Raw genomic sequence first — 6,990 nt, 5'->3', positions numbered from 1 at the left:
CTCCGAGCCTCTCCCGAATCGCCAAGCTTCTCACCCTATCTCTAAGGGAGAGTCCGGCGACCCTGCGGAGAAAGCTCATTTCGGCCGCTTGTATCCGCAATCTCCTTCTTTCTGTCACTATCCAAAGCTCGTGACCAAAGGTGAGAGTCAGAACGTAGACTGACCAGTAAATTGACAGCTTTGCCTTCTGGCTCAGCTCTCTCTTCACCATGACGGACTGGTATAGGGTCCACATTACTGCAGACGCCGCACCATTCTGCCTGTCAATCTCTTATTCCATCCTTCCTTCACTCGTGAACAAAATCCTGAGATATTTAAACTCATCCACTTGGGGCAAGAATTCACTCCCGACCTGGACAGAGCATTCCACCTTTTTCCAACTGAGGACCATGGTATCAGATTTAGAGGTGCTGATTTTCATCCCAGCCGCTTCACACTCGGCTGCAAACTGGTCCAGAGAGAACTGGATGTCCCGGCCTGATGATGCCAACAGGACCACATCATCTGCAAAAAGCAGATGTGAAATCCTGAGGCCACCATACCGGACACCCTCCGCCACTTGGCTGTTCCGAGAAATTCTGTCCATAAAAGTTATGAACTTGGTGACAATGGACAGCCCTGGCGGAGTCCAACCCTAACTGGAAACCAATCTGATTAACTACTGGCTATAGGAACCAAGCTCCTGCTCCGTTTGTACAGGGACTGAATGGCCTGTAACAATGGGCCCCTTACCCCGTACTCCTGGAGCACTCCCCATAGGATCCCCCGAGGGACGAGGTCGAATGCCTTCTCCAAATCCACAAAACACATGTGGACTGGTTGGGCGAACTCCCATGCGCCCTCCAGGACCCTGGTGAGGATAAAAATCTGGTCCAGTGTGTCACAACCAGGGCGAAACCTGCATTGTTCCACTCGTAGCTGAGATTTGAGTATCAGTTGGACTCTCTTCTCCAGTACCCGTGCATAGACCTTACCACCCAGTAGTTGGAACACACCCTCTGGTCCTCTTTCTTAAAAAGAGGGACCACCACCCCAGTCTGCCATTCCAGGGGGACCGCCCCAGATGTCCACACGATGTCCAACTCACCACTAGATGGTGATCGGTTGACAGCTCTGCTCCTCTCTTCACCCGGGTGTCCAAAACACATGGTCGCAAATCCAATGACACAACTATGAAGTTGATCAACGAACTGCAGCCTAAGTTGTCCTGATGACGTGCACTTATGGACATCCTTGTGTTTAAACATAATGTTTGTTATGGACACACTGTGTCGAGGACAGAACTCCAATAACAAAGCACCACTCGGGTTCAGATCGGAGAGGCCGTTCCTCCCAATCACTCCCTTCCAGGTCTCACTGTCATTGCCCACACGAGCGTTGAAGTCACCCAGCAAGACAATGAAGGGGGCACTTTCCAGTACCCCGTCCAGGGTCTCCAAAAAGGCCAGGTGCTCCGAGCTGCTGTTCGGTGCATAAGCACAGACAACAATCAGAGCCCGTTCCCCAACCCGAAGGCGCAGGGAAACAACCCTCTCGTCCACCGGAGAAAACCTGAATGTACAGATGCTGAGCCGGGGCGCTATGAGTAAGCCCGCTCCTGCCCGATGCCTCTCACCCTGGACAACCCCAGAATGGAATAAAGTCCAACCCCTCTTGAAAGAGTCTGTTCCAGAGCCCCCGCCATGTGTTGAGGTGAGTCCAACTATATCTAGTCGGTATCTCTCAGTCTCTTACACTAGCTCAGGCTCTTTCCCTGCCAGAGAGGTCACGTTCCATTTTCCGAGAGCCAGTTTCAGTAGCTGAGGATTGGAACACCAAGGCCCCTGCCTTCGGCCGCCACCCGATCCACACTGCATCGGACCCCCATATGCGCCTCTCCCACAGGTGGTGGGTCCATGAGAGAGTGGTCCCCTGTGGCTCATTTAGGCTAAGCCCAGCCGGGACCCATGGGTAAAGCCCCAGCCACCAGGTGGTCGCCGAGGAGCCCCTTCCCTAAGCCTGGCTCCAGGGTGAGGCCCCGGTAACTCAAATCCAGGTGAGGGAAACTAGGTCCTGATGGTCTCCATCATATGGGGGTTTTGGATCACCCTTTTTCTGGCCCATCACCTAGGACCTGTTTGCCTTGGGAGACCCTACCAGGAGCTTTTGCCCCTGACAACGTAGCTCCTAGGATCATGTAGGGACGCAAACCTCTCCACCACAGTAAGGTGGTGATCCAAGGAGAGGCTGGACTGGACACTGAATTGTATATTTTGAAGCTTTGACTTAGATTACACTTTACTTAAAATGCACTTAAAAAATAAAGCAAGGGACATTTGGTTTTCCATGATAGTAGCCCTTTAATTGCTGAGATGTGAACCTTCATTCAGAGAGTTTTGGTGTGAAATGGCTCATTAGCTATGTTTCTACTTTCTGCACAAATTGCAAGGGATAAAATGAAAATGTGTTTAATTTTTTTTTTTTTTTTGCTGCCCAGCAGCTTTTCATCCACAGAGTTCTGGAGATGAAATGCTTTTTTGTAATGTCATGTTTATGACACTTCTATGTTTATAAGTGCTGAAAAGTGCAGCACTCATTTTGAAAACATTCTCATCCCCTCCTCACTCCACCTCTCCACCATACTGTTTGTGTTTTTTTGTAAGAGGGACGCAAGGGCGGTCTGTCATGACACTACATAAATAAACAAAAAATGTTCTCAAAGAGGTTTTCACAACACTTTAGACATTGTTAAAAGATCTGCTAAAATTCAATAGAGAAATGTTCTGTCAATATTCATAATATACTACCTGCAATATAGGCTTCCATAGCCTTCATACTTAATGTAGCAAAGCCTGTTGATTTGGATTTTTTTTTACAGGGGCTGCAATGTTTACAACACAAATATAACACAATTCTCCTATTTTATTAGATGTTTTTATATGTAATGGTGATGATGGCAATATAGTGGTAAATCTGACAAAATATGTTTTCTTTGGATACTGTTTTGCCTGATAACACCTTGCGTGTACCTCTCTATCTTTTCAAGTATTTGAAAAAGTACCAGGCTACCTCAGGCACCAGGCAGCCTATTCATAAGCTCATAAGTAGATTTTAGAGCAGGGAAAACCAATTTTAGCTGCTAAGAGCCAGTGTGGCAGGTTTTCAATGCAAAAAAGCAGGAGCACACTTCATCACTTGCTTGAAGACTGATCAGCTGATTAACCAAAGTGAATCAGGTGAGCTCCTCCTGCGGCCTTATCCCTTTGTGGATAAGACGAGATATCACTGTTTTAGAAGCATCTTTAGATATTTGGATCCTATCAGCACCACAGTGCTGATATTCTTAAAAATGGGTGGAATTCCCCTTTATTGTTAGGGTTGGTTTAGGTATAGTACAACAGCAGTTAAATACAGAACACAGAAACACCCCACAAGGACAGGAATACACAGCACTGTGTTTGTTTAGAGCGTGGAGTCATGGCCTAGTCGTGTCCCAGCTGTTTTCTTTGTAATACAGGTTTGTGTGTGTGTGAAGAGGCGATTTGTGCTTTTCGTTTTGCTTTGTTTCACATGTTCCAGGCTTATTAATATTGATAAGGCAGCGACCTGAATGAATCATCACTGACTCTTTGATACAATATCAACAAAATTACCCAGTGAGGAGTTTAATTTTGCCCCATTATGTAACATTGTCACGTTCATCCAGTAGGCACTCACAGTGATATCGTGTTTCAATCAAGCTGTTCTTTTAATAGAAGCATGGATGAATGTCCATGTCAGAGGGAAAAAAAAACAAATGCGAAGGATGGAGAAGAAAGAAAAGTACTTTTGTGACTCAGCGCTCCAAGGTTTCGTATCCATAGAAACCTGTCCTGAGATTATAATAGATGGACGTACAGTCTAAATGAGAAAAGCAGCAGGTGAGCGTGTGATGAAGGTGGGCTTGTTGAGGCAAGGTGGAATAGGCAGAAACAGACGACATAACTTGTCCTCTCTCTGGGAAAACGGTGCCTGATTGAATTTTTGAATCAGCAGGCATCTTCGCTAACTTTGGAGGGAATTGAAACAACAGATTGGTTTCCAATTTGCAATTTGCTCCTCAATATATCTGCGGGAGGGAGAGTTGAAGCCAATTCTGCTCAGAGATTGGGCTGGAAATCTACTGTACGAGATGAATTGCTTCTCTGATTCCGATGTAGTGTTCTATTTTTGTCCTCGACATGATCTGCTGACATGTTTGTGGTGTGGAACTATGGCATCAGTATGCATAGGTGCCCTTTTTTTTCTGGACCGTGCTCCAGAGTGGTCAGTCAAGTACTTGTTTATCCCCTCGTTTCATATTAGCAGAGAAACTAGTGGCTCAGTGTTGAGATCAATGTACTGATTCAGATTCAGCTCCCACAGGTCTGTGTAATTGTATTCACAACAAAAAGGCTAAATCTGAACTTTAAGACCCTAGAAACACCTACCTTGTACTTCCACCGACAGGCCACTTTATGAGCGCCATCTAGATTTTAGGTCCACTTTGTAGGTGTGTACAGTTACATACTGTGTCTCAGGGGTTCCCAACCTTTTGCAGCTTGCGGCCCACGCAAAAGACCATAAAAGCTTTTGCAGTCCGCAAAAGGGTTTAACTGATGAGATTTTTTTCTGACTCACCTGGAGGACTGTTTCTGCCACTTGGAAAAAGGGGCCACATAGTATGTCATAATAATGACTTACTATCTCATAATAATAATAAGAACATTTTCTCATAATTATGAGATGTTAAACCATTCTCATGAGATGTCATGTCATTATTATGAGATACTATGTCATAATAAATCATGAAATGGTAAGTCACAATCATGAGATACTATGTCATAATAAGTCAGAATTATGAGATGGTAAGTCATAATTGAGATATTATGCCATAAGTCATAATTATGGGGAAAAAAAACAGAATTATGAAATACTAAGTCATAGTAAGTCATTATTATGAGATGCTGTCAGAATTATGAGATACTAAGTCATAGTAAGTCATTACTATGAGATGCTCTCAGAATTATGAGATACTAAGTCATAGTAAGTCATTACTATGAGATGCTAATTCAGAATTATGAGATACTAAGTCATAATAAGGCATTATTACGAGATGCTAAGTCAGAATTATGTGATACTAAGTCAAAATTATAAGGGTCATACTTATGAGATGCTAAATGATGATCATAGATAGTAAGTCATGATTTTGATATAGTAAGTAAATTATGGGAAAGTAAGTCATAATTATGAGATACTGTGTCATAATTATGAAATGCTAAATCACAGTTATGTGATACTAAGTCATGATCAGCATTGGGCAAAATACTAGTATTGGCTAAATACTGAACATACTGTCCTAAATGTATTCAGTAAAATATTCCATTAAAATGATAATAAAAACATTCAGAATCCATTTAGAATATGTTTAGAATACAAATTGATGAAGTTCATGGGAAAAAGTCATCTGTAATCTGTATTTATTTCATGCTGTTCCTTCATGTAATTGGTTGGCAGTTTTGTTCACGTAATATGATATGTTTCAAGAAAAATTCAATTATTTAAGTAAATACAAAAATGAAGCAAACTCCTCAACACTATTTTGACTCTGATCACCTATTTCAGTCCAGCTGCTCCTATAATCCCACTGCCATTTCATGACCTAAGCCAACAATTCACCATGTCCCAATAATAAACTCTCACAAATATGATAATAACATGGGTAATTATGTGATTTTCAGGTAATGATATGTATGTAACTCGACACAGAATGCAGGCATGAGTCCTGTACAACACCAAAGCTAAGCTTATCGCTTGTGAATATCCACGCCTCAGTTGTTTACTAACGCTGAGATTAATAACTGTCTCATCACAGTGACTTATCAGTCCACTCAGGCCTTTAGCAGGAGTTTTTGTAAAGAAACCATTTTTGAGTAGTTTTGAGTTAAGTAAGTCTTGCTGTGTGCTGGTTTTAATTGATTTTATATTATTATTTTATTATATTATTAGTTTTTTTATGTTATTTACTATATTTTATTATTATAGTTTTTTTTTTATTTAGTGAGTAAGTGTTCTAAAAGTAACTCCTAAAAATGTAAAAAGTAACTGTATTCTGAATTCTGCCTTAACAAAATGTAGTTTGGACTGAATACATATTACCAGTACTTGTATTCCTTTACATCTCAATCCTTGTTAAATGTCTATATCAATCTTTTAAAAAGACATCAACGGCAGTACCACCTGCTGTAGCCCATCTGTTGTTCTGTTAGCAGTCCTATCATAGATGTAGCTAGCATGTTGTTCCAACATAGTATAGCCTTTAAGCCAAATGTTGAAACATGTTTGAATGAAAAAAGAAAAACTGCATTGCACTGGTGTGTATGGTGGACGTATGTTTTTTTCAGTTAGTTACATCAGAAATGCACAGACGTAGGTCCTATATAAAAGGTATGCATTGAACTCCAGTGAATTAAACTCACCATGCACATTTTTTGTAGAAGTTCCAGGCCCCCATCCCCTTAATAATGTGTCCTTTACATATACATAGGCTATATGTTATTAAATCTTACTGATGATATCAGCAGGTAGAATACTATCACATAAAATATGCGTACAAAAAAACCTAGAAGAGACTTCTTTCTTTTTTCATTGTGGAGCAGAACAGCCTGAAATGGAACTGGAAAAACCATAGATGTACATTATTTTTTACATATTGATTTTTACATATTGATTACAGGACATGCAACTGAAGCAATCATTGCAACAGTGCATTCAGTGGGGTCCAAACGTCTAGGACCACTACTGAAAATGCTTCCAATTTGTATTCTTTGCTAATTTAATACATTTAATACATAAGTTATATTAGCAGTCTAACAATATGGGTTAGGTTTATGTGAGTTTCTTAGTATTTGGAATGCCCCCCTTTTTGGTTTGGTGACAGCATGTACTTGAGCTGGCATGAACTCCACAAGTTTGTGTAGAAGCCTCTGATGA

The sequence above is a fragment of the Pygocentrus nattereri genome, chromosome 3 (assembly GCF_015220715.1).
Source record: "Pygocentrus nattereri isolate fPygNat1 chromosome 3, fPygNat1.pri, whole genome shotgun sequence".
Lineage (NCBI taxonomy): Eukaryota > Metazoa > Chordata > Actinopteri > Characiformes > Serrasalmidae > Pygocentrus > Pygocentrus nattereri.
This window is presented reverse-complemented; position numbering follows the sequence as displayed.